Raw genomic sequence first — 11,271 nt, 5'->3', positions numbered from 1 at the left:
TTTTGTTTCTTAAATTCCACATGAGTGAAATCATATGGTATTTGTCTTTCTCTGACTGACTTATTTTACTCAGCATTATACTCTCTAGCTCCATCCATGTCCGTGTAAATGGCAAGATTTCATTCCTTTTAAGGGCTGAATAGCATTCTTCATACATCTATATATCTATATCTATATCTATATCTATATCTATATCTATATCTATATCATCTATATCTATATCTGTACCTATATATCACATCTTCTTTATTCATTCATCTATTAATGGACACTTGGGCTGCTTCCATAGTTTGGCTATTGTTAATGCTGCAATAAACAAAGGGGTACATGTATCCTTTTGAATTAGTGTTTTTGTATTTTTTGGGTAAATACCCAGTAGTGCAAATACTGAATAGTAGAATAGTTCTATTTTTTAAAAAAAAATTTTTTAACGTTTATTTATTTTTGAGACAGAGAGAGACAGAGCATGAACGGGGGAGGGTCAGAGAGAGAGGGAGACACAGAATCTCAAACAGGCTTCAGGCTCTGAGTAGTCAGCACAGAGCCCGACGCGGGGCTCGAACTAACGGACCACGAGATCATGACCTGACCCGAAGTCGGACGCTTAACCAACGGAGCCACCCAGGTGCCCCCAGAATAGTTCTATTTTTAACTTTTTGAGGAAACTCCGTACTGTTTTTCACAGTGGTTGCACCAGTTTGCATTCCCATCAACAGTCCATGAAGGTTCCTTTTTTCTCACATCCTTGATAACACATTAGTCATTCTGATAGGTGTGAGGTGATAGCCCATTGTGATTTTGATTTGTATTTCCCTGATAAGTGATGTTGAGCATTTTTTCATGTGTATGTTGGCCATTTGTATGTCTTTTTTGGAAATATGTCTATTCATGTCTTCTGTCCATTTCTTTTTTTTTTTAATTTTTTTAACTTTTATTTTTGAGACAGAGAGAGACAGAGCATGAACAGGGGAGGGGCAGAGAGAGAGGGAGACACAGAGTTGGAAGCAGGCTCCAGGCTCTGAACCATCAGCCTAGAGCCCGACGCGGGGCTCGAACTCACGGACCGCGAGATCATGACCTGAGCTGAAGTTGGACGCCCAACCGACTGAGCCACCCAGGCGCCCCAGTTCTGTCCATTTCTTAATTGGACTATTTGGGACTTTTTTGGTGTTAAGCTGTATAAATTCTTTATATATTTTGGGTACTAACCCTTTACCAGATATAACATTTGTAAATATCTTCTCCGATTCTACAGGTTGCCTTTTAGTTTTGTTGTTTCTTTCACTGTGAGAGACTTTTTATTTTGATGAAGTCCTAATAGTTTATTTTTGCTTTTATTTCCCTTGCCTCAGGAGACGTATCTAGAAATGTCAGAGAAATTACTGCCTGTGCTCTCTTCAAGGATTTTTATGGTTTTAGGTCTTACATTTAGGTTTTTAATCCATTTTGAGTTTATCTTTGTGTGTTAGAAAGTGGTCCAATTTCATTCTTTAAAAAAAATTTTTTTAATGTTTATTTTTGAGAGAGAGAGAGAGAGAGAGCAGGGGAAAGGCAGATACAGAATCCAAAGCAGGCTGCAGGCTCTGAGCTGTCAACACAGAGCCCGATGCAGGGCTTGAACATGTGAGCCGTGGAGATCATGACCTGAGCTGATGTCAGACACTTAACCAACTGAGCCACCCAGATGTCCTGGTCCAATTTCATTCTTTATGCATGTAGTTGTACAGTTTTCCCCAAAACCATTTGTTGAAGAGTCTGTCTTTTTCCCATTGTATAATCATTCCTCCTTTGTTGAAGATTAACTGATGATATAATTGTGGGTTTATATCTAGGTTTTGTGTTCTATTCCATTGATCTGTCTATTTTTATGCCACTACCATACTGTTTTAATTACCACCACTTTGTAATATAACTTGCAATCTGGAGTTGTGATACCTCTAGGTTTGCTTTTCTTTTTCAAGATTGCTTGGCTATTGAAGGTGGAAATCACAGCTTTTTGTTTTTGTTTTGTCATTGTTGTTGTTATTCCCAGGGTCGACACTATTGTTACATGTGTCAAAACTGTATTTAAATAATAGAAGCCTATAACGTCACCCATCTCCAATCTGCTCCATCTCTGCTACCCTCCAGAAGAATCACAATTCTCAGAGTGCTGTGCCACTCTTTCAAAATTTCCTCTCCAGTCCATGAAGGTTCATATACAAATATATGTTAGTTTTCTATCACAAAAATCCTTCCAGAGCCTGTTCAAGTGGGGCATGAGGAGTGACATCTCCACATAGCCTGGAAAAGTCAAGACAATGCTGCTGATTTCACATTTCCTATCTTCATTGACTACTAGACTACTGAGAAATGTCAATCTTTCAGCATCTAAACTACCTCTCCCAGTCGGCCTTTTGCATTCTGAAATAGCAGAAAAAAGTCTTTCATTGATACAGTCTAATCTTCTCCTTCAGATGTTCTAAAAGTTGCATACAACCTGTTGTCTACGATTAATTATTTAACTATGAGACACAGAAGAGTTGACACAGACTTTCAGTGGACGTGGATTTCTTATTCTCCCACCGCCCCCCCCCCCCATTTTCTATTGAATTCCTTGTCAGGATTTCACCCTTAATATCCTGTCTTCCTCTTCTAACTCTACATTCTTCCTCAGCTCTAGTTATCACCATATGCTGTATGGTTACCACAGCTGAAACTCAGTTGAAATTTTTTTTGACATAACGCTCCATGTCCAGTGGCCTTTCACATCTGTCAAACAGCCGATCAGTTGTGTCTCCAGCCTATCCACTTCTGGCATTCCCTTTGTCACAACCCGAGTTTGGGCCATTGTCTTTAATCTCAACTACTGCAGTAGCTTTCCATTCTCCAGCCTTCACTCTGTAGCTTTAGTAATATTTCTAAAGTGCGTAACTGTCATGGTATCCCCTGCTTAAATCTCTTCAATGACTCTATTATCTTCAAGGTAAAATACAAACTCCTTAAGTTCATTTGTGATCTGGCCCATGTGTAGTCTTCCAGCCTCATCTCTTGTCCTTACCTTCCTCACACTCTGCGGTCCAGACTTGCTGAATGAATCCACTGTGCTGTTTGTCATTTCAAGGCTTTGGCACTTGCTGTTTCCTGTACTAGTTTCTATTCCTTGCCCCCACCCTTTGCCCTGCCCTACTTCGTCTGCCTAACTCCTACTGATCCTATACATCTCAGTTCAAGTATCACTTCCTCTGAGAAAAATTTCCTTGACTCCCATACTTGGGTTAAGGTACTTCCTATGTGTTCTTACAAGACCCGTTCTTATCATTGCACTTATTCACACTATGTTGTAAGCTCCCATTTATTTATCTGTATTACCTACTACAGGGAGATACAAATAAAGCTTGATAAGGACAAGGTTTATATAATCAATATTTATTAGACACTTCCTTTGTATCTTCTGAGAACAGTATATCTTTTCTGATAACTCATTCTCTTGTTTCTGGAGGGTTTGATAAGTCTTTACATGACTTAGATCAAAGGTCCAAATGGGAAAAATCATGGTATAAAGGCTGTGGTAGGACAATGATAAAGCATAATGGATGCTGGATTCAAATCCAGAGTCTTACCCTTCATAGTGTGTGAACTTTTTTTGTGGTTTGCCTTTTCATCTGTAAATTGTAAAATAATACCTACCTTGTGATAGATTCATCTTGAAGCATGAATTATTGTAAATCGAATCAGGTGGTGGTTACAGATGTAATTTTATTGTTGGAACAGTTCAACACACCTGGCATGCAGCTGTTGATCTGAATCTTCCCCCTCTCCCACCGTATTTGTTAGTAAAACTGCCAGAAGCAGATTGCTTTCAATTGGTAGGGGCAGCAATATACCTTCACTATCCTACCTCAGGTGTGTATCAACTCTTCAGGCCTATGACATTATCTTGTTCCAAGGGACCTTAATTGCCCTTCCATTTTGAATCACCCTGGTTTAGTAGATTGATGATATCATGCTGATGATATCATGCTTCCTGATAAGCAGGAAGCAACAGCTATGCTAGATACATTAGAAAGATAGATGCATACAGAGGTTGGGAAATAGATTCTACAAGAATTCAGGGGCTTGCCACCTTTGTAAAATTTCTAGAGGCCCAGTGGTCTGGGGCCTAGTGAGAGATCTCTTCCAAAGTGAAGAAAAAGTTGTTGCATCTGGCCCTTCCCACCACTGAGCGAGAGATACCATACTGATTGGGCTTCTTTAGGTTTTTGAGGCAACATACAACTCATTTGGGCATGTAACTCTCACTAACTTGTTGAGAAACCTAAGAGACTGCCAGTTTTGAATGAGACACCAAACAAGAGAAGGCTCTGCATCTGGTCTAGGATGCCATACAAAGAGCTCTACCACTTGGTCTGTATAATGAAGCATATTCAATGATACTTGAAGTGCCTCTGGCAGATAGGGACTCTGTGTGGCAACTTTAGCAGGCTCCTGTAGGTGAATCACAGCGCAGACACTTAGGATTTGGAGGCAAAGCTTTACTCTCCTCTGTAGACAAGTACTCTTTGAAGAAACAGTTTCTAAGTTGTAGAAACTTTAGTAGAAGGTTTACTAAGGTTTTCTCCTAAGGTTGGGCCTTAGTAGAAACTGAATGATTGACCATGAGTCACCAAGTTACTATGCAACATAAGTTGCCCATCATGAACTGGATGTTGTCTAATCCTCCAAGCCATAAAGTTGGTCATTTGCTGGAATGAAATATGTTGTTTCATCATTAAATGGAAGTGGTATATATGAGATCAGGCTCAAGCAAGTCCAGAAGGTGCAAATAAGTTACAGAAGTAAATGGCACATGTTCCCACAGTCCATGCTCCCACCACATTGCCTTTTCCCTCTTAACCTGAATCTGTGTTCTCCTGGGGAGTTCCCTATAACAAGTTGGCTGAGGAGGAAAAATTCCAGGCCTGGCTTAAAGATGGGTCTGTATAGTATGCTGGTGCTACCCCAAAGTAGATGGTTATAGAACTGCAGGCCTGCCAACATGGGTGGCTTTGAAGGGTAAGAGAGGAAAAAAATCCTCCCAGTTGGCAGAAGTCTGGATCTGTTTTGACACGTGGGTAGTGGCTAATAGTTTTGCTGGGTAGTCAAGACTGAGAAGGGTCATGGCTGAAAAATTGGGATAAGAAGGTCTGTGAGTAGAAATCTCTAATATGATCAGAGTGTTAAGATATTGTGTTCCATGTGAACGCTCACCAAACAGAAATCTCATCAGAAGAGGGTATAAATACGCAGATGGATGAGGTGACCTGTCTGTGGACATCTTTTAATCTCTTTTCTCAGCCAGCCCTATCTTAGTCCAGTGGAAACCAAATGAAATGCTCCATGGAGGTTATTTATTAATGGGCTTAGCAACATGTACTTCCAATCATCACTGCTGAATGTCCAGCCTGCCAACAGCAGAGACCAACACTGAGCATTCAATATGGCACCATTCTCTGGGAGCACTAGAAAGCCACCTGGTGGAAGGTTGATTACAAAGGATCATGTCCATCATGGAAGGGACAGAACTTTTTCTCAATGAAATAAACACTTATTCTGAATACAAATTTACCTTCCCTATTCACCATGTTTCTACCAGAACCACCATCCTGAGACTTACAGAATGTTTTATTCACATGGTATTTCACAGAACATTGCTTCTGATCAGGGAATGCACTGAAACTGAAGTGTGGTAATGAGCTCATACTCATGAAATTTGCTGGTCTTGTAATGTTGCCCATCACCTTGAAGCAACTCACCTGAGAAAGTGGTGGTATGACCTTTAGTAATAGTAAAAACCTTTTAGACTTAGTTATGGTACCAGCTGGGTGGAAACACTTTGTAGATCTGGGGCAAAGTCTTCCAGGATATAATATGTGCTTTAAATCAGTGACCAATATATGTTGCTATTTTGCTAATAGTTTTTAATGGATCTAGGCATCAAGGGGTGGAGATGGGAGTGGTTCCTCTTACAGTTCCTTTTAGTTGTCCACTAGCAAAATTTTTGTTTCCCATCTCTACTATTTTAGGCTCTGGTAGTCTAGAAGTCTTATTTCACAAGGGAGGACTGTTTCTGCCATGGAACACCTCAATGGTACCATTAATCTGGAAGTAAAGACTACCACATGCTGACCTCCTCATGCCAATAAATCAACAGGAAAAGAAGAGGGTTATTAAACTGACTGGGAATAATTAATCCTGACTATTAAGGGATGTCCTTAGAGAGGAGCCCTTAGAGGCCTGTGTACCCCATGTATCAAGGCCAAGTTTGCTGGATTAGACCTGTATGTAGTTAGGACTCTTACTAATTGCAAGGAATAAAATCCCAAATCAGAGCAGTGTGGGGAAAAACAAGGAATTTACTTATAGAGTTTCCTCCTGGAAGTCAAAGACAAAACTGCAGTTGGCCTTGATGAATGAAGTAGAACCAGGCACTCAAATGATGGCTTAGCTTTCCATATCCCATTTCTGCTTCTCTCTGCACATCAATTTCATTCTTTGTTCTTATTGTAGACTGGTCTTCTCTGCTCCTCAGTTCATGTGGCTGAAAACATGGCCGCTAGCATTAGCAGCTTTAGCTACCTGGAGATTGATATCTCTTTCCTGTTTCAGATGCAAACTTCCTGGGAGAAAAATTCTGATTAGTGCAGCTGGGTTCAATGTTTGGGAGACGAGGGTCATATTGTACTAACATGTGGCTTCCATGAAGATGTCATGGATAGAGTTGGTTGGTTAGGAGGTTGATAATGGGTGAGGAGCTGATTGTGAGAAAGTCTGTTCCCAGAAGAAAAAGAGGGATACTAGGTTGATAAGTTATGAGTTTCTACTACCAAGTAGTCCAATTTTTCTGCCTAATAATAATAGCAAAAAAAATGAATAAATAAATAATAATTGATATTTATAGGGATTATTATGTGCTAGACACCAAATATATATGTTATCTAGCACAACATAGGGTTGTTGTGAGGGTTTCATGAGTGTGTATATCTCTTACCTATATTCCTATATATCTATATGTCTATCTACATATCTTTATATTTATATCACAGTCTATAAGGTAAGTTCAAATTTTATCCCCATTTTACAAATGAGAAAAAGGAGACTTAAAGAGTTAAGTAACTAGTGTCAGTAAATAGCTGAGCTGGTGCTTGAACCCAGACCCACTTGTTTCCAAGGGCTCATTTTGAGGCACGACTTCCACAGCTAGTTCTCCAAGTTCTAGGCACCCAGTCTCACTACAAACCTTAGGGTGCTGGCTGGACCTTTGAAACGCTGCATAGATCTTGCTAGTTACTTTTTATGGCCTAAATTTTGGCGTTGGACTCCATGTGTCTGACTCTGTGGGATCATTTGACCTTGAACCTCAGTTTTCTTAGATGTAAAAATGGGTCCTGATAGGATTATGGAAGCTACATGAAGGCAAACATTTTTGTCTATTATGTTCACTGTTAGCAGTGAAAACAGTGCTGGGCACTTGGTAACTATTTGTTAAATGAATGAATGAGACAAAGTGAGACCCACAAGGGTCCTGTTTGAGGAATATTAGGACATTCTTGTCTTTTGTGTCTGTCTATTAGGCTTTTTGTGTGGGGTTAGGCAAGTGACAGGGAAAGGTGTGGAGGGGATTAAGAAGCTGTGTATGGAGAGGGAGAGAGAAGGAGAGAAAGGGGAGAGGAACTCTGCCTCAGGAGAGTCAGAGAGATGGAGGAGGGAGAGGAGGGAGAAGATGACGGAAGTGTCAGACTCAGATTTATTAGTGGTCCGCAATGTAAATGTTCCTTTTCTGTCCCCATTGGAATCTGGGGTAAAATCTGTACTACTCACCATTGCTGTAGTGAGTGGATTTGCCAAGTGGTGGCCTCAAGGTGGGGTAATGACATGGGGCTGAGGGCACACAGGTTCCCATTCAATGAGTAAAGTAAGTGAAATCTCTGGCCCAGCATCTGGCTCATGGCAGTCAGTCACTCAGTGGATGTTTCTTTCCCTGGGAGCCCATGACCTTGGCTAACCTCCTGCATCTATCTCCCTGAACGCAGCACAGGACTTGGCATGCAGAGACTTCTCAGAATGTCTGCTTCCCTGCCAAGCAGGTTTTCCAAGGGCTCTGCTGGACAACATGACAAAGCTCTGAGATATGGAGACTTTTGTGCCATTTCACTCTATGTGGAGTTCCTGCATGCCCACGAGGCAGGAGCACGGCTGACACACACACACTCACGAAAGAAAACACTCGTTAGCCTGGCTGGGAGACCCCTGGGTAAGCACTGATGTAATCTGTTTTCACAAAAACCATAACAGGCTTCTGAGTTAAGCTTTTGCTCAGCTGGCCTTTGCCAAAAATGACAGTTGCTTTGTGTCATTGCCTGTTGACAATAGTCGTAGTCACACATTGTACCTCAAAAGGCCAAAACACTCCAGGGTAAAATGATTACGAGGGTGATGAGCTGCTCCAGAGGTCTGGAAGGATCCTGTTGGGTGCCCAGCCAGGGCTGGCCCAGGGATTCTACTCCAGGTAGGGAAAGAAAATGACAAGTTCAGACCCCAGCTGTCCTTGCGTGCAAATGCTCTCAGGGTTGCCATGGATATTTTAATCGGGATGAAGCTTTCATTTGAATCAGAGGAATACAAGCTCAGTATTTACTTGCTTGCCTTTTCTGCCAGATCAGGATGCCTAAAAATGGGCAGGAACTCTGACTTTTCCTTGTTCTATGCCTGTTGCTTAGCTTATATAAAGCCAGGCACAAAGGACACATTTGACAAAAATTTGTGGGATGAAAAGTTGGATATAGTGTCCTCCTTGGAGTCCTCTATTTTCAGGCTCTTCTTTATGCCCTTTCTTTGGCATGGGTCCTTGCTCACTGCAGGTGTCTCCTAAGAGCTTGTGTCCCCATGTTTCCTTTTCATCCTGGAAACGGAAGTTCATTTTGAAGGCTGCTCTATTGTTTGTACTGCTTGTAATCCCAAACTGAATGGGACCAATTTGTTGCACGCTTGGCTGGTCTTCACACAGCATGTTTTTGTGATACGTAACATTTCCTTTGAGACCAAGTGTGGCCTGGTATAGTGGCAAGAACCAGAGTACTTGGTGCTGTTAGTGTTCCAAATTTCAGCTTTCCCACTTTCTAATTGTGCAATTCAGACAAATTATTGGATTTCATGGAACCTCAGTTTCCTCTGCCCATAAAGTGGGCACAAGAAGGTGAACTTAGCTGAGATCGAACCTGAAGATTTTTTGATTTCTTGATACGTAGGGAGTGCAAAAGAACTGTCATTTACAATTCACAAGGAGGGTCATGCCTCTAAAATGAACTATCTAGGAAAAAGCTTCCTATGGGTCTTTCGCAAATGTGGATCAAGATTCTTACTCTGAAATGGGTGGATTTGATATTCTGTGGCTCCAAGAAACTAAAATGGCTGGCAAAATTGTATAAAATTTTGTCATTATTGGGACCCCTGTGTAGCTCAGTCTGCTGAGCATATGACTCTTCATTTCGGCTCAGGTCATAATCCCAGGGTCACTGATCGAGCCCTGCATTGGGCTTCATGCTGAGCATGGAGCCTGCTTGGTATTTCTCTCTCTCTCTCTCTCTCTCTCTCTCTCTCTCCTTCTGCCCCTCTTCCTGTCTCGTGCCCACTCTCTCTCAAATAAATAAAATAAAATAAAAAATTTTTAAATGTCATTATATTAGGCAGCCTTAATCTCTCCACATGGTTTCTTTTTGAGCAGTGTTTATTTCCTAAGTATGGATTTAGACTGCCACCTGTCTATTTATTATTGCTTTTAGAAAATGGATGAGCCATTTTTCAACTAGTCAGTCACAGACCTGAGACACTGAAGATGCCTGGAAGACTATTACCTGGTCATAAACTCATGTCAGAAGAGAGAATGTGAAAGGGATCTTAGCTGGGCTTTATGGGGCTCAGGCTTGGCTGGGGTGCAGTATCATATGCATGGTGTTCTATGGCCAGAATGCTTGCTCTGATATTGTTTCAGAGTTGGAGTCTTCTCTGAAATGGACCCTTCAGTTGTCTGGTGTCTTGGAAAAAGATCAATCCTAAAGCAGGAAATAAGGACAAAGGAGATGGGCCTTAGATTGAAGTGTGGGGAAATAACAACCTCCTTTATCTGGACCTATTTGGGAAATCAAGAGTATTCCCACTGTGGGAGGCAGGCTGGCCCTTGCCCCACGGCAGCAGCAGAAGGGAGTGTAAAAGTCAAACCCAGGGCCTGGGAAATTGGAACAGTAATACTGGGTTTTAAGTTTCTCTCTGTTGTAATCCTTTTCTCATCTCTCCCAATCTGTGGTATCACAATGGGAAAATGGGGAAAGGGTCTGCACAGTTCATGCTGGGGCTGAGCAGTAGCCTTAGGAATGTCATGCCCTAAGGGAAGCAGATTTCAGACCTACAAGTCCTGCATGTAGAACCAGGCACCTGGCTAAGGTAGAAAGTACAGAAGAAATGGAGCATCTGGGTGACTCAGTCTGTTGAGCATCCGACTTCTACTCAGGTCATGATCTTGCGGTTTGTGAGGTCAAGCCCCACATCTGGCTTGCTGCTGTCAGCCTGTCAGCGCAGACCCTGCTTCAGATCGTCTGTCCTCCTCTCTCTGCCCCTCTGCCACTTGTGCTTCCCCCCAAATAAATAAATATTAAAAAAAAAAAAGTACATAAGAAACAAGTGGGCTGTGTAGGTATGCCCCAGGGGAACTTGGTAAAAACCTAGATTTTTTTGAAGACTCAAGCTAAAATAATTGGGGCATTAAAGTAGAAACCTGAGTTTACAAACTGGCGGTCTGACGTAGTATTGAGTTACATCAGGATACTGACGTCTACTTCATTCATCTGTAAAGGGCTTGCTGCTGTAGCTGGGTTTTACTAAATGTAGCTACTGTCATTGCTAGTATAAGTTGAATTGATCAGTCTCTGAGATGTCTTCTCTCTCAGAAATTCTAAGAGTCTAAGGCATGCTGGAATCATCACTGGAGCCCAGCCTGGCTTGAGTGTCCATCTGTTCTTCCCACCACATCCTCCTCGCTCATTGTTCTGTTTCTGTTCAACCTGCATGGAGTGTGGGCAATGCTGGAATGTTTCAGAACATGTAGCCGGGGCAATGTCGTAATTCATGAGGAGTCATTCTTAAGTGGAGGAATCTTGTGCTTCAGATAGTCAGTCACATTCTTGGAAATTATGGTTCTGAAGTCTCCCTGGTTGTAGGAAGGCCAATTCCTATTTATCTTGTGACATACTGAGATAT

Source organism: Panthera uncia, chromosome D1 (assembly GCF_023721935.1).
Source record: "Panthera uncia isolate 11264 chromosome D1, Puncia_PCG_1.0, whole genome shotgun sequence".
NCBI classification, from domain to species: Eukaryota; Metazoa; Chordata; class Mammalia; order Carnivora; family Felidae; genus Panthera; species Panthera uncia.
This window is presented reverse-complemented; position numbering follows the sequence as displayed.